Genomic DNA, 24,534 nt, shown 5'->3' on the forward strand with positions numbered 1-24,534 from the left:
GTCAAACAATGTAGAAAGATACAGATCCAGGACGTAGTTTAGACAGTCCATTCCTACATCCTGCCTGTAGCATCTGTCCTTGGTGCTGAAACATCGGTGCTGGTATTGGCAAGCAGGGCTGGAAATACTGGGTGCATGTGCACCTTAGTACACCCAAATTTGGAGCTGTGCACCCATTTTTTTTCTTTGGGTGCACTGGTGCACTTAAATATTATTGCAGGTATTTTTGTACAAATCAAATATATAATAATATACAGGATAATCTTGGTATCTGAGTGTAAGAAAAAAAATAAATCTTTGTTGTAGTACTTGTGTAAGAATTTGAAGTTAGCTCCCATTTCAGATTCAAGCTCAGCAGAGGAGCAGTAAGATCTGTATTTATAGATTTTCTTTTATATGGTGCACCCAAAAAAATTTGTGCACCTAATTTTGTAGGTTGGGTGCACCAGTGCGCCTATTCCCAAAAATGAATTTTGAACCCTGCTACATCCTGCCTGTAGCGTCTGTCCTTGGTGCTGAAACATTGTTGCTGGTATCGGCAGTGCAACTCATCAGGCAGATCGGGGGATCTGGAATGGCTGGTGGATAGATTGTGCTGGAATCAGCTGTGCTTAATGAGAACAGTTTGTAACTGATAGACAGTTTTGGGCTCTGATTTCAGGAGATATCTTTATTTAGGAGAGGAGAAGACAACAGGACAGGACGTTAAATAATACTATAATATTGAGAATACACCAAAAAATCAGTTACTCAAGCGACTGGATATGATTTTTTCCAAAATTACCTAGATGTCTAACCTTCATTGACAAATATTGAGAATGTTTGTAATTGGTAGACAGTTTTAGGCTCTGATTTCAGCTGTTTGCCATTTGGAGATACGGGAAGAGAATAGGACAGTAATGGTTGTCAGAATTGCACTGAAGGGTGTATCAATAGCGAGTCATAATCTACAGCATATAAGTCAATACTAGGTTGTGTACGCCAACTCAAGCAACTGGATATGATTTTGGAAACGGTCAGACGTTTCAGCTAATATCCACTAGCTTTCATCAGTGACTGAGAGACCAGAGGGGAAATGCAGGTTTATAAGCACAAACTATTCTTCACATCGATACAATAAGCTCAGACAAATCTCTCCTCCTCACAGGGTAAAACAGAAAATCTCTCGGCTCCAGTCTTTTATTATGATCACTCTCCTTCATGGACAAACTACGTAAGGGGATTGCTGCGGCCAGACCGAGTGGATTTTAAGGCTCACGTTACCGGGTAGCCACAAGTTTGCAACCTGAATTAATCTATATAGAATACAACACAGGGTATTCCGTATCGCCCGAGGTATCGGCCCGACTCGCGGGAGGGCCGGGACCGAGGGCGATGCGGAATACACCGTGTTGTATTTTATTTATGTCATACCCACCCAAGAAAACGTGCCTTTCAATGCAAGATAAGCCAAAAGTTGGTGCCACTAAACCCTAAAATGCAACAACATCAATTCCAACGTCCGGATTCTGTATTCGAATTTTCGAAAGGGTTAGGGCGAAACGCGTTCGAATCGTTTTATGGAAGCCATGGAAGCGTTCGATAACGGGTTCCGGACGGCCCGTAAAGTACGGCCCGGTCCGGAACCCGTTATCGAACGTTATCGCGGCCCGGGTATGATATAAAACCTGTTATGTCCTCATGAAGGAATTTGTTATCATACTCGAGTTGGAGTTATGAAAACAGTTAATTTTCAGTTTTGCTGCAGTTGGTGATAAAGAAAGAAGTAAGCTAGCGATAAGATATGTTTTACTATTACGGTAAATATCTTTCTGCATTGCGAAGGTTTCTTGAGATACTTGTAAAATACCTCCTGTTGGTTCTATAGCTGTGTAGGGTTCAGTTGAAGTTCAGTTTTGCAATCAATGGAAGGTTTTAGGTAGTTTGGAAAGAAAAGGGGTATGTGATGTGGTTTTTTTTGTAACAAGTCCGGAATCGGTTCTTGACCTTAAGGTTTTTTTGGACTTGAACCTAAACATTTTTACAAGTCTGGAACCGGTCCAGTGAACCAGTACACAGCACTATGTGTACCTCCTGCTGGTTGTATAGCTGTGTAGGGTTCAGTGTAAGTTCATGTGGGTGATAATCATGGAAGGTGACAAATTACAGTTCCTGATTCTCCTCAGCTCAAGCTGTGAGACGGCCTTCTTTCAACCTGCCGGGGTTTGGTCACACCAATGCAGCTCTCTGGTTTGAATTTCTCACACAATTTCAGACTATTGTTTCTTTTGCAGAACTGTTGAGGTACTGGTAAACTGCATTGAGGCTTAACATATCAGTTATGTGCATTAGGTACATGTATATGCGATATGCGAACCACTCACACTGGGAAGGCCTCCTACCCTTTTTCACAAGTGGATCAAAATATCACAAAATTTGTCAGGCATGCATATCACAAGTATCTTCAAACAGAATTATTATTCAAGAATTTACAACAAATTACATGTAATTACAGTCAAACTCAGCTAAAGAAGACCACTCTGGGGACCAATAAATTCTGGTAGGAATCAAAACCTCACAACATTTTTACCAAAGCACAAAAGTCCTTGTACAAAGCAGACAGAGCAGACTTCTATATACGCTAGGAGTGAACAGTAACCGACCCATCGGCAGTTCATATCAATCCACCGTCGCTTTGGCAGAATTTATGGGGTAGTTCAGACCCCTGCTGGAAATTTGTTGGGAATCAAGTCCTCAAAACATTTTACCAGAGCACAAAAAAACATGTACAGAGCAGAGTTACTCCAGTAGTGAACAGTAACTGACCCGGCGGCAGTTCATCAATCGACCATCACTTCAGCAGAGTTTATGCATGGGGCAGTTCAGACCCCAGCTGGAAATTTGTTGGGAATCAAGTCCTCACAACATTTTTGCCAAAGCACAAAAAAACCTTGTACATAGCAGAGAGTTACTCCTGGAGTTTGTTTGTTTGTTTGTTTGTTTAGGATCTCCATTAGTGTGAATTTCACACTACTCTTCCTGGAGTCTGTAGTGAATAATCAGAAAAGTATTTGGACCATCGCACACCGGGGCATGCCCCTACTCTTTTTCCAAAGGTGTGGTGGGATCTTTAACGTGCGTGGGGTGTGGCTCTCCCCAAACATGTAACAGTTACCGACCCGGCGGCAGTTCAGATCAATCCACCGTCGCCTCAGGAGACTTTATGGGGTAGTTCAGACCCTGTTGGAGACAAAGGTCTCCCGCTGAAGCTATTTTCCGCTGGTTCAGACAAAACCTGCAAACTGACCCGTTTGTCTGACAACGTCAGAATATCGCTGACATGACGGAATATCTGGGCTGTCGCCAATGGCAATTTATCAACAGCAAGGGATGGAAATACCAGCTGCATAATTACTATGGAGGTTCGCCAAAAAGTAGTTACTCAAGCAGCTGGATATGATTTTGAAAACGTCAGACGTTTCAGCTAGTATCCACTAGCTTTCGTCAGTGACTGAGAGACCAGAGGGGAAATGCAGGTTTATAAGCACATCGTGTTACCTGGATGTCTAACCTTTATCGACGTACTATGGAGGTTGTTATGACTAGCGTAGGTAAAATGAAATGTGTTTCTAAACCCAGCTTTCTATTAAGAGTGAGATTTTAGCTGTGAATTCTGAATGCCTTGTCTTGCAATTCTTAGCTTCTTTATAGTATCCCCCAATAACAGATGATAGGATTGAAAATGGAACTACTATGAACATTTTCAAAACATGTCTTGACAGACTGAACCAAAGGAAAATGAGTGATGCAGGTGAGGTGCAGAAAAATAATTTCGATCCCTGACCAACTTAACGCACTGCTAGAACATTTTGAAACCTATCATGACAGGTTGAACCAAACATGAAAGGAAAATGAGTGATGCAGGTGAAACAAGTCCATTTCAGGTCATTTGAACATCTCTTCCAGAAAAATTATTTCCATCCCTGACCAACTTTACGCACCACCAGGCAGTTCATCCTACTTTACAGGGTCGCTTGGTCACGGAACGTCGTAAAAAACTCCCCCCCCCTGCTGTAATCCTGCGTGTCAGGGGTTAATCTTGCCAACAAAAGCCGCCGTTCGCCCGCAGAAATCCGGCGCTGTCGTACAAAGGGAGTCTGGGATACGTCAGAGGGGAAACTCGATACCGATTCAGCGGCAAATTCCCTTACGTCAGGACTGATGAAGTTGACTGTAGAGCCAGGGAGACTCAGCTTTAGGCCAGGAAAAAAAATACTGTGTTTCCTGTTTCCTGACTGACCGACCCGATCCTTTTTTGTGGACCCCTGCAAGGGACATAAATTTTTTTAGCTGATTGGTCTTTTCTAGCTCCATGATCTGACACCTGAGCGATGAAACATTGTACATGTACAATCAGTTTTCCAACATTGACATTGAAAATATGCGTCCTCATGCAAGTTTTACTTTTATAAGTTGGATCACAAAATATAGAGATATCACCGAAGTCAAAAATAAATTTAACAGAAAGAAAAAAAAGATGATCCCTACCTACCGACCCTAATTTTTTCAGGACTGAAACAGGAAACACAACGTTTTTTTTCCCAGGTACCAAGTCCTCTGTTCCCCTTTCAGACCCACAGTTGTCAGCCAGGGATTATTGGCTGTTTAAATATTCATTTTCCCCAGAGATATTGTGTGGAGTACAAGTAAGTGTGTGTTTACATCAGGTACATGTAGTTATTGAAATCTAGACCAGACTTGAACCTTTTTGTAGAGGGTTTAGATGATTGTGTTATTCAACTTGGATATTTTGACGTCTTGTAACTGCATACCTACAGATTTCTATGTTTAAGGCCAGGTGTAGAGTAGTGCATGTTGTCATCAGATATGAGCATCCAGATATGTGAATGAGAACCAGGTAAATAAATTGATCTGGCCTAATCTTCCACTTCATTTGGCTGAACATTTGGAATTATATTAGTTTACATTTTTCCACATGGGTGAGTTTACAGCCTTGCTTACATGGCGGTAACATAATGAAATGAGTCGCGGCATCAGGACTTGATTAATCCCTGCTGAAGTGATTCAGGTTTTTCTCCCAGCCTCTGTTTAAATTTAATCGTGACCTCTCCCTGAATCTTCACATTGGGGGATCCAAATTCTTTTTGGGGAATAGATGCACAGGTACACCCAATGTAGAAAAATTTGGTGCAAAACAATTTTTTTGGGTGCACCATATAAAACAAAAGAGTGTCAGCAAAAACTAGACAAGTTATTTTTTATTTCTTAAGTTAAAAAAGTAATATATTAACAATGATTTTATTATTTTTCTGACACCTAGATGTTAAGAATATGCTGTATACTAACTATACATTTAGTACATCTTAACATATGTAAAGCTCCAAATTTGGGTGCACTGGTGCACCCACAGAAAAGAATTGGGTGCACAGCTCCAAATTTGGGTGCAGTAAGAATAAATGCACATGTACCCAGTATTTCCAGCCCTGCCATCAAAATTTGTGAGAACCATGAAAATGAATAGTCAGAGTCCCCGGCGTATTTGTCAGGCTCCCCACAATTGAGCGATCAGTCATGTGTTATCTGTAGCCGGTGCAGATTTTGGGGTATTAAATATTCATAGCGAAAACTTCACGCTTCGCCGACCAGTCAGAAAAATTACCACGTTCCTCCGCGCGGGCGATCGTAAAGCGTTACTGTTGAGCAACTCTGACGGTCTTAAAAACGCTGATTCGGACAAAATGCCGTCAACCGGCAAGGTCGTGTAGAGGTCACCACTGCAGGTGGGAGTGTTGGAACAGGCAGGTGGGCTGCAGGAGGCCACACTAACGGGATTTGTTGGTTCTCGGATTTAAGGCCACACGAATTTAATTTGTTGGTTCTCGGATTTGCCTCTTCATTTTTTTCTGATTTGCAACAAAAAAAGATCTGGTTCTGAATCAACTAAAAAATGCTCATATTTTGCCTCCAACAGTTGAGGAAAAACCTTTTCTTTCTAGTTACAGTATTTCCATCTGAATGTATCATGCAGTGGTTTGATTAGTTCAAAATTCATTGTTTAAATTTCAACGTACATTGTAGCCTTTTGTGTAGACTTCATGGCTCCTATCAAAGCATTTGGGGCTATAATAGGATGCCTAGACCTGTTTTTTTTCGCCTGTCTCTTCATTTTTTTTAAACAAATCTGAGAACCAACGAATTAAATTGGTGTGGCCTAAGAGTAACACTGAACTGGAAAGTTGACATAAAAACCATTGCAATTCGCAATTATTATGGAAAGTCTGTACATCGGCACACATTTTCAGGGATTGAATATATTAGTCAGATTCTAGTTTGTATGTAGTCTAGTAAAATTCAGCAGGGTTGCCTAGACATAAATCGGACCACAGAGAATCTGGAAGTGTGATGACAACTGAAAATTCATGTTCAGTTCTTCTTTTTTTGTATACGTTGGAACAAAGTTGAAACTTTTCGAGTATTAAATATATTTGCACAGAGACATTTTACAGGCTGAGTGTAATCCATTGTCATAAATAACTTGTGTGAGAATTGAAGCAGAAAATTCATTGTTCACTTCTCCTTTTTTTTGTGCTGGAACAAATTTTAAACTTTTCAGCTACGTATTCAATACAGTACAGTGTGATCTGTTCTTATTACAACTTGTGTGAGAATTGAAGCGGAGGGCTGAAACTGGAGTGAAACACATTTTCATTTCTCTTCATTCGCAGTGGCACAATTTTACCACCGAATCCCGCAAGTTTATGCCTCCATTTTCCCCCGAATGGCCCGTTTCAAGGGGCAAATTGTCGGCCGTGTTTTGCGCGACTCTCGAGCGCAGAATTGCGCCCAAATTGCCGCCGTGTGAATATTTCATGGCCAATTCTGGGACGTTTCCTGCCGTTTTCTTTTCGTGTGAAGGTTTTTATGGTCTGTGACGGTGAAGGTTTTGGAACAGACATGACGAATGATGTACATGATGGGTCAAACTTTCATAGAAAATTACCTGAACCAGACAGGTTTAGACACAGTTTGTATGACGTATATCACGGCTCAAACTTCTACAGAAAATTACTAGTACCTGAACCAGACAAGTTTTACCTGTGGCACTAAAAAGAGTTTAGGAATTTCGAAGTAGGGATCACACTAAAAACTGCTCAGAAACATCACTATCAGTCACTTTGTTTTATCATGAAATGTTGCTGTAAAGGATCCCATTCAGGTTAGGCTGATGACACATGACTGGGGGATTTTGAAATTGGTCAAAATAAGTGATGTGGGTTAGGATCAGGCACGGTTCTGGATAGTCTCTGCGTATCCAAAATCATAGATTTGCTCCAGACACAGCTCTGGATATGAATGGACAGTATCCATAATCGTCTTGTCAGCATGGTTCTGGATAAAGCATGGTTCTTAATATATAAGCCTTCTCTCTCTCAACAAAGTATAACATTGGATTTCAGGTCTGATGGTTTGCTTTACAGACTCTGATATACCACAATGGCTTTTAAATCTCCTCCATATCACAGCTACATACATTTTTGTACATCGTCACCACAGCAAATGTGTTTTGTCTGGCAGTTCTGAGTGATGGTGCTGCTGAGGTGTTTAATCCACTGTAACGTTGCCTGACAGTCCTGCAGAAATCACCATCTGGTGTTCACACTCACAGCTACCTCAGCAGTTCAAGGTTTTCCTTCCTGCAGATTTGCATAACCAGGGAACAGTCTCTCTGTCACAGTTAGGCCACACCAACTTAATCTTATGGATAACATCCTCTGAAGACCCCCAAACTAGTGCGCGTGGGCGAATAAAATAAAAATCCGGCCAAAAATAAAAATGTTACTAAACCACAGGAATACAAAGGCAAAGCTGGTATTGTGAATTTGCGGCAGAACTGCGGTAGAACATACGACATATACGACAAGCCGGCACATGCTGGCTTTTTGCGGATTTATGAATCGACACTGAACGTATGTACTGTGTTCTTGAGTTGTGGAGCTTCGGTAGCCTGGGTGCCATCCTACAGAGTTACCACCGGCTCCGTACTGTCGCTACCATGGACTATCCAGACCAGAGCCTCGGATGACGTGTTTTTTTTGGAACAGATGAAAATCAATGCTGTCGGTGTGGCCTAAGAGGAACTGTGAGCCAGTTTTCTGTGCTGTAACCTTTTTCCTGCCACCTATTCCTGGAACCAATACAGTTTTGTTTGCCAAAAGTCTACCTTAGCATAATTGGAGGTTAAAGCTGCAAAACCAGTAGACCATTTGCTGTTCATTGTGTGTTTCAGTGACTCATGACCGATTCATAATTGAGGTCGATGACCCTAAACCTCTACCATGCCCTCATCCCTTACATCAAGCTCCTATCTGAACCCTAATCCTAACCTTAATCCCTACCCTAATCCTGCACATCACGATCCATGCATGGTGGCCTAATCCTAACCTTAATCCCCACCCTAATCCTGCACATCACGATCCATGCATGGTGGCCTAATCCTAACCTTAATCCCCACCCTAATCCTGCACATCACGATCCATGCACGGTGGCCTAATCCTAACCTTAATCCCCACCCTAATCCTGCACATCACGATCCATGCACGGAGGCCTAATCCTGATCCGGAGCGTCTCCCCATCCCAGCTGGGGGATAATTAAGTTGGGCTAACGACCCTGAGCTAACAAGTGTGCAGTCTGTTATCATAGAGCACATTACAGTTACTGTACAGGTTTTGTGGTGCAGGGATGGAGCTTTTCTATGTGTGCTGTACATGTACAGCTTTGAGGGGAAGTCTGTACTTTAGTACACAGAGTTTCTGGGGGCGAATACTAACTAGTACATGCATAGTCAGATTCAAGTTTGTGCATATAAGCCTGTATTTCTCCTCTGGTCTCTCAGTCACTGAGAAAAAAGGTAGTGGATGCTACCTGAAATGTCTGTTTCCAAAATCATATCCAGTTGCTTGAGTAACTGCTTTTTGGCGAAAGTCTGTACCTTTCTACAGAAATTTTCAGCAAGTAAAATATAGTCAGACTGAAGTTTTCCTCCTAGCACTCTGTTTTCATTTTGTGCTCTCCCTTCAATTTTATTTATTTTTTTCAAACACCAGAAGCAAACCTTGCAGCAGGGATGAGAATCCCTGAATTGAAAGAGTTTGCGTACAGAAAAAAAAAGTTAGGCAAGGCAAACAATATATACACACCCTCATATACACTATAATACATAAAAAATTTGTACCAAGCAAAATTATACAGTTGAGGTTTAGGAAAGATAGTTTCAGTTCAGTTTCAGATTAAAATGTCAGAGAACCAAACAAATGACTCACAGTGGCCTGCCCACATCTGACCAGGCCCTTGTCCGACTCCCGCCCTACAACCCTAACTCCACCTGACAGCCGAGTTCTACATCAGAGCGGGGTTTCCATGGTAACAGACACGGCAGACAGCCTGGGAACCCGGCGGACCCTGAAGGGTAGAAATTGGGTGTAGATAAGTTCCCTGGGAACCAATCCTGCGGTCCTGGCTGGCTGGTTTCTACGGCTCGATGTGAGGGTTTGGTCTGTAGTGTAAGACATTGATGTACTTTTGGGCAATCACTCAACAGTACAGGAAAGACTTCATTTAACTTGGGCCACGGAAAGGCAGTTTCTTGGTTCTTGGTTGGTTTTGGGAAATGTTTTCTGTTTTTTCTGCTTTTTGTGGCTGGATGTGAGAGTTTGGGGTCTGTAGTATAGAATCATTGATATACTTGTGGGCAATCACTCAACACAGTACAGGGAAGACTTCATTTAACTTGGGCCACGACAAAGCTGTCGTTTCTAACTTGGTTTTTGAAAAGTGTTTTTGGTTGCTTTCTGTGGATGTGAGGGTTTGGTCTGTAGTGTAGGACATTGATGTACTTTTGGGGAATCAGTCAACAGGACAGGGAAGACTTCTTTTAACTTGGGCCACGGAAAGACAGTTTGTTGTTTCTAGCTTGGTTTGGGGAATTTTCTTTGGCTGCTTTCTGTGGCTGGATGTGTGAGATTTTGGTCTGTAGTGTACGACATTGATATACTTGTGGGGAATCAGTCAACAGGACAGGGAAGACTTCATTTAACTTGGGCCACGGCAAGGCAGATTCTTGGTTCTAACTTTAAATTGGTTTTGGGAAATGTTGTTGGCTGCTTTCTGTGGCTGGATGTGAGAGTTGGGTCTGTAGTGTGCGACATTGATGTACTTTTGGTCAATCACTCAACAGTACAGGGAAGACTTCATTTAACTTGGGCCACGGCAAGGCAGTTTCTTGGTTGGGTTTTGGGAAATGTTTTTGGTTGCTTTTTGTGGCTGGATGTGAGAGTTTGGTGGGTACTGTATGACATTGATATACTTGTGGGGAATCAGTCAACAATACAGGGAAGACTTCATTTAACTTGGGCCACGGAAAGGTAGTTTGTTGTTTCTAGCTTGGTTTTGGGAATTTTTTTTGGCTGCTTTCTGTGGCTGGATGTGTGAGTTTCGTATGTAGTGTAGGACATTGATGTAGTTTTGGGCAATCAGTCAATGCAGTACAGGGAAGACTTCATTTAACTTGGGCCACGGCAAGGCAGTTTCTTGGTTCTAGCTTGGTTTTGGGAAATGTTTTTGTTGGTTTTTGTGGCTGGTGTTAGAGTTGGGTCTGTAGTGTGCAACGTTGATGTACTCATGGGCAATCAGTCAACAGAGTACAGGAAAGACTTCATTTAACTTGGGCCACGGAAAGGCAGTTTCTCAGTTCTTGCTTGGTTTTGGGAAATGTTTTCTGTTGGTTTGTGTGGCTTGATTTGAAGTTGGGTCTGTACTGTAGAAGCATTAAATGTACTCCTGGGCAATCACTCAACAGTGCAGGGACGACTTCATTTATCTTGGGCCATGGCAAGACAGTTTCTTGGTTCTAGCCGCGTTTTTACCTCCATGTACTTGAGGTTTTGTTTCACTGTGTGAATTTGTGTCCATACTTACTTCATTTAACTTGGGCCACAGCAAGTTAGCTTCCTGGGTAGTTTTTAGAAATATTTTTTACCACATTTTTTTACTATTAAAACCAAGGCAATCAAAGATGGCAGACTTCACCCCTTTACCCATACTGTCCAGAAACCTTTCCCCAATCTTCAGTTGACTGTAGAAACCCCAGAATTGCATTAGTATTGCCCCCGGTGCCGGGCAGTTGTCAGTGTGTTTAGTACAGGCAGTGAAATCTGATGTTATTTCATCGTAAATGTTCTGCCGTGTTTTATGGTCGTTTTACGGCAGACACCATTTTCAGGGTGGGAACTCTGACCTGTGCCTGTCCCTGGTGCTGAAACTGTGGTGGTTATTAACCTTCTCCCTGCTGCCTAACCTGTTAACCAGTACAAATTTGGTGCCAAACAGCTACCTTAGCAGACTGAAGGTTAATGGCCCTGTCCCTGGTGCTGAAACTGTGGTGGTTATTAACCTTCTCCCTGCTGCCTAGCCCCATAACCAGTACAAGTTTGGTGCCAAACAGCTACCTTAGAAGGCTGAAGGTTACTGGTTACACTGTCCCTAGTGCTGAATACTGAAATCATGGCTGTTATTAACATTTTCCATTCAATTGGAAGTTTATTCAATGGTGTGTGTCTACTAAGTGTATATGTGGATATTGTACATGTACACTAACAGACATAGGTAGGAAAAGGTCTAGTGCAAGAAAAAAAATACGAGTACGAAGAAAAATAAACACCATATTCTTTCTAAATAACAGCAACATTGAAGAAAACCCTTTTTGAGTCCATGGAGTTTTTCCATATGTTGATCAAGTACAAAATGCATGTGGCTTAGACAGGGTACAGTAATATCACCCTATCCCTTATATCCTATACCCTGTCTACTTCCAATATCGCAGGAATGTCAGATATTGCATCTAGTTTATTACAAATGGACAACTAAGTACGGTTTTATTGAATGTCGTACAAAGGAGGTATGTTTTACTACGCGCCGCTTTGATTTCCAAATAAACCAGTCTTTTCAAATAAAGCCGTGGGGGAGGTATAATCACGGAAGTTTTAGTATTCCGGTGCTGTCCGGAGCGGAATTTTGCACAAAACTGCTCACTTGGCCTGATCAGAGGCCACCGGAATCTGTATCTGTCTGTATCTGTATCTGTATAGTCGGTATAATCGCCTTTCGGCGTAACACACCAGCTTCTGTATCTGTATAGTCGGTATAATCGCCTTTCGGAGTAACACACCAGCTTCGCAGGCACGTGGCGCGGTGGCAGCTAGCTATATCACACCGACCGACTTGTTACACTCAATCTTTGCACATTTGATTGCAGGAGTTGTTTAAAGCTTTCTAGTGATGATGCCGCAACTGTGCTTGGTGGCAACAAGTTCCAGTCTACGATAGTTCTGGGGAAATAGGAGTTTTTGAACACCTCAATTCTTGGTTGATAACTCTGATATTTGAAGGCATGACTGTTTCTTGTTCTTGGAATGATGTGGAAGTTTTAGTATTCCGGTGCTGTCCGGAGCGGAATTCCGCACAAAGCCGCTCACTTGGCCCGATCAGAGGCCGTCGGAATGATGTGTTTGACGTTCCATTTATTTCCGATCCATCTAATCAGGAATAATCAGTGTGTGATAGATTCACCCCCGGGACCTGCCGACGATTGTTTCCCTCAGGCCAAATGAAAAGAAGTAGTTGGTTTGTGGGGAAAAATGACCAAATAACACTCTAACCAAATTGAGAGCTAAGCAAAAACAAAATATCAAATAGTCAAAATTAGTATAAAAATAAGATTAACCCTTTCCCTCGGGCCAGGGCAAGGGAAATAGTCGGTTTGTGGGAAACTGACCAAATAACACCCTTGGTAAATTAGTAATTTTTCATACACAAAAACTAAATATCAAGACATTGGTGTAGGTTAGACATCCAGGTAATAATGTATGCAAAAAGAACAGTCACTCATTGGAACTGGATATGAATTTGGAAATATCCACACACAAAAATCCAAAATCATATCCAGTTGCTTGAATAGCTGTTTTTTTGTGTGTAAATATCATTACAATATAAAAAAAATGTACAAAACAACAATTCAACTTCTTTTCTCTGGTTAGAGTAAAGGAATAAATTAGAAATGAAATTTTGAAAAACTCCAGATTAACTGTTGCCTGTTGAAGATGAATAAATAATGACCTGTGCGTGTAAACAGACAGAAAGATCGCCCCACAACAAGCAGCAGCCATCAAAGATTCATTATGAGGTGAAATGATGTTATTAACGGCAGAATAACCAGGTTAAAGCGACGACTGGTCACGCTGAACCTTTTCTGTATGTTTCACAGGTTAATAATTGATGCTGGGAACAGGAATAACCAGGGGATAATCGTATTAAACACCAGGTCATGAGTTATGGGGCAATCGGCTCCCGAATTCTGTTCACAAAAATGTAAAGACAGAAAAAATGATGCTAAAATAGAGAGGAATACACTTAGTTGAATTATTCCCTTAGTAGCAATTTGAAATGCAGGATGTCCAAACAGTGTGATCTTGGATTTTTGAAAATGGCCACTGAATTGCTTTTTTAAACTAACTCTTGGATTTTCCTTTTGCCAATAGGAAAACAAAGCTTGAATTGCTTGAGGCTAATCATTTGGATATTCTTTAGTAAACTCTCAAAGTCTTCTGAGCTTAAAGAGTAATACAACTAAATGTCACGTCAACACTGGGTCAAAGGTATCTGGTAGCTCTATAGGTGAGAGTATTTTTGTGTTGGACCAAAGTTTTAACTCTAAACATGTAACTACCAACACAGATGAACTGTCATGATAGTATAAGAATAAGTCAAGTTGTCCTCCCAGCCTTCTGTCTGTCTCTTCATTTTAACATCTTGCTGATTTAGTTGCTTTAAAATGTCTGGGAAGCGAGGAGACAAATTAGGGAGTCTGACTCTGAATGTGTGAACACAAAATTGCCTGGAAAATTGCTTAATGATATTTACACAGATTAGATTTGCAGAGACCTTCTGTGTGATTTGATTGCTGAAAGTGATATGATATATTGTGATTTTCTTTGTGCTGTGTAATATGTTGATCAGTTCTGACTGTAATGATTTAATGACGTTATCTCTGTACATTATCAGGGTTTTAGTCTTGGTTTTGATGACAGTCAGTACAATTGATGTAAGCTTGTTCTGGCATTGCCTTTAGTTGTAAATTGTAGGGCTTGAAATTCATTTCAGTAAAAGGTGCACTGGTGCACCCAACCTAAAAAATTGGGTGCACAAAAATTTTTGGTGCACCAAATAAGATAGTTTTGAACTAATTATGTCTCATTTCTAAAGAAAAGTACTATAACAATGATTTCATTATCTTTCTGACACTTAGATGTTAAGAATATGCTGTATACTACTATGCATTTATCATCTTTACATAGTTAGGCCACACCAAGTAAATTTTATGGATGACGTCCGCGCGCGCATTGATTTTGGCCTGTTCCTAGAAAAAAAAACAAGAAATTCCGCTTCCTGTAACTATGACCAAAGAGTCACGACAGTGCCGCAAATCACCAGATTGATGTGAAACTCGTAACGCGAAGAAAGTGTCTATTGGTATATATTGAAAGTGTATATCAATAACAGAAAATTTGCACTATTGACAGGACCATCCTGTCAATAACAGAAAATTTTTCACTGTCCACTGTTCCACCTGATTTATTGCTGTTTTGATGATGAATAAAAGACTTCTTGCTTGTTACACTGTGTCACCTCATTCAATTTATGTCCTAACATTCGTCGTCTCTTAGTATATTTCCAATCTAGGCATCTTGTTTTTTAGGGCCCTTCTTGTTTTTTTTCGCCCTCTCGCATTAGATTTAGGGTCTCCAAAGGACGTCATCCATAAAATTTACTTGGTGTAGCCTTACGTAAACCTACGAAAATATTTGGGTGCACTGGTGCACCCACAGAAAAAAATGGGTGCACAGCTCCAAATTTTGGTGCACTAAGGTGCACATGCACCCAGTATTTCCAGCCCTGAAATTGTAATATGAATATAAACAAGATGTGTATATATACATATTATAATAATGTTTAGATCATTATCTGAGAATGATTGCATTGCCTTCACTTTGATATTAATATTATAATAATGATATTATGTTTTTCATACATCATGTTACCATCTGTGTATTTAGTTTATTGTCAACTAAGTTTTAATATTACACTGTATAAAGTACTTCATATCAAGTAATATATCTGATATTACACTGTTTTGCTTGTGAAATGAGATTCATAGTCTGAATTACCTGCACCTGTACTCCATAATTCAAGAACATGGAATAACATTTGACTAACAACAAGAGAACTGATATGGGGCCTTTTTCACAAAACTCTTTTACATGTTTACAGAATGTAGACTGCTGACAGTGCAGGTGAAAAACACTTTCATAATCTCAGAGTTATTCTGTTTTCAAATCTACAAGGACTGAGCAATCCACTGTTTCATGCCAACATGTAAAATTTGTGTAAGTCCAATTTTTTGTGTGGTGAATTATCACAGTTTGTATATTTGTCGGAATAACTTCTACCAACACAGATAAATTTTGCAGCTGTGCTGCTCTGTATCAATATATGCAGGTGGCAAATCATTCATTTAATTCGACTATGTTTGACTTTGGCAATCATATCTTGAAGGAAACAGTACTGATCATCGCTAGCGTTGTGTTCGTGCCTCTGTTTAGGAACTTCCCAGCTTGCTTCTCCTTCAGGCCAGTTTGTCATCGCTGTAATTTGACCCCAATCTGCTACCTGAGGTCAGGCCTCATCTTTCTCCCCCTGAAGCAACAGCCCCTTTGGGAGCCCAAATCTGCTCATGGCTAGTGACTACTGATCCAACCTGGGCAACAGCCCTTCTGGGAGCCCAAATCTGCTTACAGCTAGCGACCAGTGATCCAACCATTGGAACAGCCCTTGGGAACCTAAATCTGACCACTGTGCTCATGGCTAGCTACCACTGATCCCAGGGCTGGAAATACCGGGTGCATGTGCACCTTAGTGCACCCAAAATTGGAGCTGTGTACCCTATTTTTTTGTAGATTGGGTGCACCAGTGCACCTATGATTCCTAAAAATGAATTTCTAGTGCTGAATCCTCACTAACCCCACCCCAGGTCAGCTCTTTTGGGAACCCAATTCTGCCATCTTTGCAGTCCTTAGGACAGGACATTCAGGTCTAGTCCACTGTTCGTTGTGCTTGTTGAATCAACGAACCTGTAAATACTGTGTATAATGTCTGTCTTCTCTGGTATGACCAGTGGGTGACCAGTACTTGAGGTGAACTGCCAGGAGTATGCTCTGGTATACGACAACACGTCAGCAGAACGTACTGCACCTGTGCAAATCCCATATAGTGATGTATTGTGCATTGCACTTTGGCAGAACGTCTCGTGTAAGGTCATATTTGCACATATAAGGTTAACACTCCATCTGTAGTTTCCAAAATTAATGTTGTGTCAGAAAAAATATAGTCTGCAACAGGCAAAATTCTGATGCAACGTTGACCAAAAATCCACCAAAAACCGTGAGAAATGGGGGTTATTTGCAGGTGCAGTACGTCCTGCCAACATGCTCTCAGGATAGCACTTCAGAGATCCCAAATCTGCCGTCCGTGTTCATGGCTTGCGACCACTAATCCTACCCCAGGACAAGCATATCTGCAGAACGTACTACACCTGTGCGGAACCCGTAAAATGTGCATAGGACTTCAGAAGAACATCTCATACTAGTAGAAGGGAGGATTTGTGTATGTAAGGTTAACATCCCGTCTGTAGTTTCTAAGTGTTATGTCAGAAAAAATATTGTCTGTAACAGGCAAAATTCTGCTGAAACATTGACCAAAAATCCAACGAAGACCGTGAAAAATCGGGGTTACGTGCAGGTGCAGTACGCTCTGCCAACATGCTCTCGGGATAGCTCATCAGGGAGCCCAAATCTGCCATCCGTGCTTGAGGCTAGCGACCACTAATGCCACCTCAGGACCAAAGGGTCGGGGTTAAAATTCCTGTCTTGAGATTGATATTCCGTTGCTGTCAGTGGTAGTCCCATCTATAGGATGTTGAGTCTGTGGCCCCATGTACAAAGAAGAAGAAGGTCTCCCGTGCTCTTATACCGAGCGTAGGGTGGTGCTCATCTCCATCTGTGTGTAGCCCTTGGGCGACACACAATTGTGCAAGCCACTACAGCAGGGGGCTAGTCCGCTGGTAGTGCTGTATACAAATACAGGCACCATTTTCAGGGTGGGAAGTCTGACCTGTGCCTGTCCCTGTTGCTGAAACTGTGGTGGTTATTATTACAGCACTTTACTATGGGGGATAACTGGTGTGCTAGCTATAGCTAGTATACCAGATGTTAAACCCACCATGTGTTGTTCTCTAGATCCTAATATAACTAACCTAACCACCTGTTTCTTGTGTTTCACAGGTTGTTCTGTGAAAACCCCTGGTGCATGATGGGCTTGTAGAGAGGTCGTCTCCCTGGAAACCGGGTCAAGAGCTACACAGCCATCAAGGAACAAACAGGTAAATGGAGAAGGTCACAAATCTTAACCTGTGACCTTCAGGAATTAAGACACCCTCGGCTGGCTTTATGGGCACATTTGAGACGCCCTGTGGCAGCTTAAGAGAGGGTGTCATATATCTTAACCTGAAAGCTTAACATTTAGCACAATGAAGAAGCCATTTGGCTACCAATTCTCTATTGGCTACAGGGTTAGGCAGTTGGGAGAAGGTTAACCTTTAGCACAATGAAGAAGCCATTTGGCTACCAATTCTCTATTGGCTACAGGGTTAGGCAGTTGGGAGAAGGTTAATCTTTAGCACACTGAAGTAGCCGTTTGGCTACCAATTCTCTATTGGTTACAGGGTTAGGCAGCAGGGAGAAGGTTAACCTTTAGCACACTGAAGTAGTTGTTTGGCTACCAATTCTCTATTGGTTACAGGTTTAGGTAGCAGGGAGAAGGTTAACCTTTAGCACACTGAAGTAGTTGTTTGGCTACCAATTCTCTGTTGGTTACAGGGTTAGGCAGCAGGGAGAAGGTTAACCTTTAGCACACTGAAGTAGCTGTTTGGCTACCAATTCTCTATTGGTTATTGGTTAAAATAGGCAGCAGGGAGAAGGTTAACCTTTAGAACACTAAAGTAACCATTTGGCTACCAGTTCTCTATTGGTTACAGGGTTAGGCAGCAGGGAGAAGGTTAACCTTTAGCACACTGAGTAAGTGTTTGGCTACCAATTTAACAGAGTTAGTAATAGTATAACCTCCCTTGGGCGTAACACACCAGCTTCTGTATCTGTATAGCCGGTATAACCTCCCTTGGGCGTAACACACCAGCTTCTGTATCTGTATAGTCGGTATAATCGCCCTTCGGCGTAACACACCAGCTTCTGTATCTGTATAGCCGCGGTATAACCGCCCTTTGGCGTAACACACCAGCTTCTGTATCTGTATAGCCGGTATAACCTCCCTTGGGCGTAACACACCAGCTTCTGTATCTGTATAGTCGGTATAATCGCCCTTCGGCGTAACACACCAGCTTCTGTATCTGTATAGTCGGTATAACCTCCCTTCGGCGTAACACACCAGCTTCTGTATCTGTATAGTCGGTATAATCGCCCTTCGGCGTAACACACCAGCTTCGCAGGCACGCGGCGCAGCGGCAGCTGGCTATGTCACACCGAACTACTTCTTACACTTAATCTTTGCACATTTGATTGCACATTTAAAAGCTTTCTAGTGATGATGCCCCAACTGTGCTTGGTGGCAACGAGTTCCAGTCTACGATAGTTCTGGGGAAATACAAGTTTTTTAACACCTCAATTATTGGTTGATAACTCTGATATTTGAAGCCATGACTGTTTCTTGTTCTTTTTTGGCTGGTATCAGATGACAGGGTAGTAGGCAACAGGGAAAGGGTTAAGAAACCAGTTATGGCCCATGTGTGACCCCCCTTTAGACCCATCAGTGTTCCCTGTCCCCCCTTAGTGGCCCTTCAGTGACAGAAGTTCCCCTTTATGGTGATGATTTCGGCCCACTTTGCCGTCCTCCTGATGAGGATTTATGTAGAAATGAATCATAAATCGCTCAGATTTGTCTCTCTGGACTCCTTAACTTACTGCACTTACTTAAGTCTGTTGACTCGAGCCTTGCAGTCAACATGTGCACAGATAGTAACTACCACAATGTGTTACCTTTGCCTAGAATATTTTTTTGTTTGGATGTATGTAAAGATATCTTTGGATATGGTTTAGCACAATAACTCAAGAAGCAATGGATGGATTGTCGTGAAATTTTGCATGTGGTTAGGTCCTGACATGTTGAATAAAGTATTAGATTTTTGATCCCCTGGCAGTTTTCCTTGGTACTGCAGCAGACTGATTTCCTATTCTGGACAACTGTGCCTGTCTAGTTCTGTGCCTGAATCAGTTAGGGTTAGGATCAGGAACAGTTCTGGATAGTGTCTGCGTATTCAAGAACATAAATTTTCCCTAGTCATGGTTCTGGATAGTCTCTGTGTATCCAAGAACATAGATTTGCGTGGACTTTCTGCAACCGTGCCTGAGCATGGTTCTGAATAAAGCACGGTTCTGGATACAACAAGACATCCATTCCTTGGTGACTTGTGTTATAAGTGTGACCGAATGGAGGAGTCAACAAAGTTCAATGACCTTTCTCAGCCCAACAGCCAATGCATATTGTATCCATAGTATCTTGTATCCAGAACTGTGCCTACAGTGTATGCCTGAATGGGTAAGGATTAGGATCAGGCATGGTTCAGGATAAAGCATGGTTCTGGATGCAAAAAGACATCTATTCGTTGGTGTTATGTTACATAGTTGCAAAGTTCAGTGACCTTTCCCAGCCCAAACGCGCGACCCGCGTGCCCTCCCCACGCCGCGGGCCGCCGCGGACATCGCCCGTGATTTACCGCGGGCCGTCCCGCAGATTGGCGATTAATTTCTCCCGGGATATCAGATTACCAGGGCGCTGACCTGGGCGATAACTCACAAGCGGAGCCGCGTCTGTCACAAAATCAATCCGGGGAAAACCCTACCAACAGCAATTCTGCCATTTTTACCTCCTTGGTTCCTTCTGAGGAGGACTGGGGTCTTGACCAGAAACCTGACCTTATTTCAGGAAGTTAGTAGGAGGAAAATTTCGTCAAATTAAGCTTTTAAGAAAAAAATTACCATAGATCTAATTTTGCGCTTTTTACCTGCACAGAGTCTTCCAAGGAAGGGACGAGGGTCATGACCTTATTTCTGGAACTTTAAGATATTACAAGGTCATTTCATCATATTAGAGCTTTTTAGAGAAATTTACTGAGAATTCAATCAATCAATCAATAGCCTTTATCTGCCAATTGCAATTCTGCACTTTTTACCTGCACAGGAACTTCCAAGAAGGACTGGGGTCTTGACCTGGTTATGGAAGATAATAGGAGGAAATTTCATCATTATATCAGAGCTTTATAGAAAAAATTTGAAGAGGCCCTGCCAATAGCAATAATCATCACTTTTTACCTCTAGAGAACTTTCCAAGGAAGGCCGAGGGTCATGACCTTATTTCAGGAAGGTAGTAGAAGGAAAATTTCATCATATTACAGCTTTTTAAGAAAATTTACAATATGTCGAGAAGGCCCTGCATGCCAATAGCAATTTTGCTTTTTTTCACCTGTACAAAACCTTCTGAGGACTCCAGGGTCTTGACCTTATTTTGGAAGATATTAGAAGGAAAATTTCATACTATTTTAGCTTTTTAGAAAAAAATTAATATACTTTGAAAAACCCCTGCCAATACCACTTTTGCTCTTTATACCGGCACAGAGTCTTCCAAGGAGTGTCGGGGTCCTGACCTGAAAGTAGAGGGAAAATTTCATCATATTAGAGTTTTTAGAAAAATCTATATATTTTACCTTGGGAAAGCCCTGCCAATGTTGATTATCACTTCTACAAACTCTTGCAAGGAGAAACCCAGATCTTGAATTAAACATACTTGCAAGTAAAACTTCATAGTGTCAGAGTTTAAGATTTTTAAATTTTGAAATCTGGTTTGTCTGAAAACAGCAGTTCTGCACTTTTGTTTGTCAGGAGGGAATATGTTGAGCTTGAAACGTTTTGAAAGAATTTTTGCTCTAGAAGCTGGATTTCTAACTTCTAGGTGACTTTGAAGACTACAAACAAGTTTATATCCGGAAAATGTATCTGCTGAAGTTTATGATTGATGGATTTGATACCAAAGTAACAGTTTGGGCGAGATTCAAACACACAAACTTCTTCTAAATCATGATGGCCAACAACTAGATTACGCCACTCTAAGTGAGGCTGAAAATTAAAAATTTTTGCAGGTTCTGACGTCTATCGTGGAGTTAGCAATACCAGTAAGCAACAGTTTGTTTTGTAGGGTTTGAACCCAGAACCTTTAGGTCCAGGAATGTGACTGAAGATTTAAGACTTAACACGAGTTAACATGAGTCCTTAGAAGTCTTCAAAGAAGTAAGATCTAAGAACTGACCATTTGAGCGGAAACTGGAGCAACCTTGTAGGGGTACACCTAAAGAAAAGGCTAGAGTTTTTTCTATGTTCGGTCGGGAAACAGGATTCATTTTCATAGTCCTTAGAAGTCTTCGAAGAAGTAAGATCCAAGAACCGACCGTTTGAGCAGAAATTGGAGAAACCTTGTAAGGGTCCACCTTAAGAAAAGTCTAGGGTTGGCAGTTTTTTCTAGGGTCGGTCGGGAAACAGGAAACATTTTCCTAGGACTTAGAAGTCTTCAAAGAAGTAAGATCCAAGAACCGACCGTTTGAGCGGAAATTGGAGCAACCTTGTAGGAGTCCACCCAAAGAAAAGGCTAGGGTCGGCAGTTTTTTCTAGGGTTGTTCGGGAAACAGAAAACATTTTCATAGGCCTTAGAAGTCTTCAAAGAAGTAAGATGATCTAAGAACGGACCGTTTGAGCGGAAATTGGTGTGTCCTTGCAGATCAGGATCTGCCCAGTTGTGACGGATCGTCGGATACGGAAGTGCTTTTATCCCCCACTTAACCCTGAGGAGGGCCGAGGCCCCCGGGCTGTCCGGTGATTACATGCCTGACTTAATCAGATTACAGGAGGATAATGTCCTAATTACAGAAGAATCCTGCTGCATTTTGGATGGAGGGAAAACTGGGGCAGGGGAGATCAGAGAGATGGAAGTAGGGCGGGAGTGATGTAACCTACATGTATCTGTCCTCTGGGCATGTTTTTTCCAAGTAGAACAGTTATTTGTTTATTCTTTGGATAGTGTTCTAATTACAGAAGGATCCTCCTGAAGCAGGGATGGAGAGGAGGAAAACTGGGGCAGGGAAGATGAGAGAGATGAGAGAGATGGGAGGGAAGTAGGGCAGGAGTGACGTATGGCACACACCCTGTCCTCTAGATCTGGGCATGTTTTTTTTCAATTTGAACAGTTATTTGTTTATCCTTTGGATAGTGTTTTAATTACAGAAGGATCCTGCTGCATCAGGGATGGAGAGGAGGAAAACTGGGGCAGGGAAGATGAGAGAGATGGAAGTAGGGCAGGAGTGACGCAAGAGACACATTCTTTCCTCTGGGCATGTTTTTTCCAACGACCTAGAACAATTATTTGTTTATCCTTTGGGAGTGATGGAGAAGGATATTCATAGAACAGCTTTGCGATGGACATCCAAGACAAGACAATATCCTAATATAAGGGAGTGAGGTTTTGTTTTGGCTCCTGTGTCTGTCTGTCTGTCTGTCTGTCTCCACGATTCTCCATATTGCCTTACAACCTTGGTGCTGCTACATTTGTGGGACTTAAAATGTTGCAAAGCAATATGGGTAAGGGGATGAAGCCTGCCATATCTGACTGTCCTGTTGTGTGTTGTAGGCTGTCTTCACAAACAACAATTGTGTAGAAGATGTTAAAGATATTTCAAGGGAAATAAGACATCACATATGGAGTAGGTAGCAGATTTGTTCAACCGCAGATTGCAACAGAACTGCTCTAACTTCTCATCTGCAGGGTCTCTTAATTTTTATTTAAGATCCACAATTAGCAGTTTAAATTGTTTTCCATACTTCCTATGGCCCACATTAATATATAAACCACAAACAAGAAAACAGTACAAAATGTACAAAAGAACAATGATCACAATATTCTCTGCTATGTTCTGGAAGAATTGAAGGAAAGACGACGTTTGTTCCTCAGTGAGTGAACACATTTCCCAGATCATATTGAGTATCAAACATTCATGAAATTTTTTTGTTTCCATCATCATCAGCCCTATCCCTCCCATGCCTCACTCTCCTCTCTTAGTATCATCTCCAGATAAGTAATTATCTGTGTGTTTGTAACATTTCACTCTGAGCTGATTTACAGTTTGGGAATCCGTGAGTAGAAAACTGGGTTGATATCTGCTCGATCCATATCAGCTTAATGGACTGAATAGCAGGCAGGAAACAATCTCTGAACGGGGGGTTGTTGTCAGATAAGTTGTGCACACCAAGAGGCTGGGTGAAAGATTTAGTTGGTTGTTGTTATCATCAGCTATAGGCAAGAAATAATGAAAGACCTTTATTGTACATGTATGCTCTTTCAAGCTAAGTCAGTACATGTCATGATAGTTCTAGTCTAAGATATAGTCACAGTGATATAATATAATGAAACAAGTTTGAACTGCAATTTCCAACACAAGAAATTGGACCCAAATTTTTGACTTAACAACAGACACTCCAGTCTCTACTGTAACAGTGATATAAGTTTGGTATCATGCTACATTCATAGAGACTAACATACTACAGTATACAATTTCTGCCTTTGCTGTATGTTCATCCAAACAAAAGTAAGTAAACATTGTTGTCAGAAGTTTCCAAAGCCAACCAGTTTCAAGCAGCTCATTCTTGCAGTTTGATGTCTGCATGTTGGGACACCCAGAGAAAGATCAGAGATTCCATAATGTCAAATAATATTAACAGAAACTATGCTGCTCCAGATGTCTTACTGAGGGAGGACTGCAGTGTGCCAGAGAGTCGGTCAGTCTTCTACATACGTCAAATCATGAGAATGTCAAGGAACCCTCTTGTCATAACCAGTTTGAAGCAGCTCAGGCTTGCAGTTGGATGTCTCTAGGAATATTTGAACAGCCAGGAAAAGATCAGAGATTCCCAAATGTCAAATCATCGGAATGTCACGGAATCCTCTTGTCAGAGACGGGTAGGCGTTGTCACGGTAACGCCTCCGTCCAATCACGTCGGACGTTGGACGGATGCCCAGGTTACCCGGGGAGACAGGCGAGGCCTGGACCTGTCAATATCAGGTTACAGAGTATCAGGTTACCCTGACATACAGCAGGCTTCCTGTCCCAGATACACAGCACTGTGCACATCTGTCTTACAGGCTTCAGGTAACGCAGATGCTTTCAGGGAGGAAAACATATTGTTTTTGCTCTTTTTCTTCATCTTTTTCTGCTCTAAATGTATAAGGTCAATGACCTGGACGGCTGTCACCAT

At 41.7% G+C, this 24,534-nt stretch overlaps 1 protein-coding gene across 1 annotated transcript in view; it reads left to right on the forward strand.

The window, feature by feature from the left end:
• LOC109468844 (protein-tyrosine sulfotransferase 1-like) overlaps window positions 1-24,534 on the forward strand; it is a 126,092-nt gene that overhangs the window by 7,675 nt on the left and 93,883 nt on the right. The window contains exon 2 of the mRNA XM_019767187.1: window positions 17,452-17,549. The gene's annotated coding sequence lies outside the window, so the exon portion shown is untranslated. The remainder of the gene's footprint in view (window positions 1-17,451; window positions 17,550-24,534) is intronic.

This window comes from Branchiostoma belcheri, unplaced genomic scaffold (genome assembly GCF_001625305.1).
Source record: "Branchiostoma belcheri isolate BF01 breed outbred unplaced genomic scaffold, Haploidv18h27 scaffold2, whole genome shotgun sequence".
Classification (NCBI taxonomy): domain Eukaryota; kingdom Metazoa; phylum Chordata; class Leptocardii; order Amphioxiformes; family Branchiostomatidae; genus Branchiostoma; species Branchiostoma belcheri.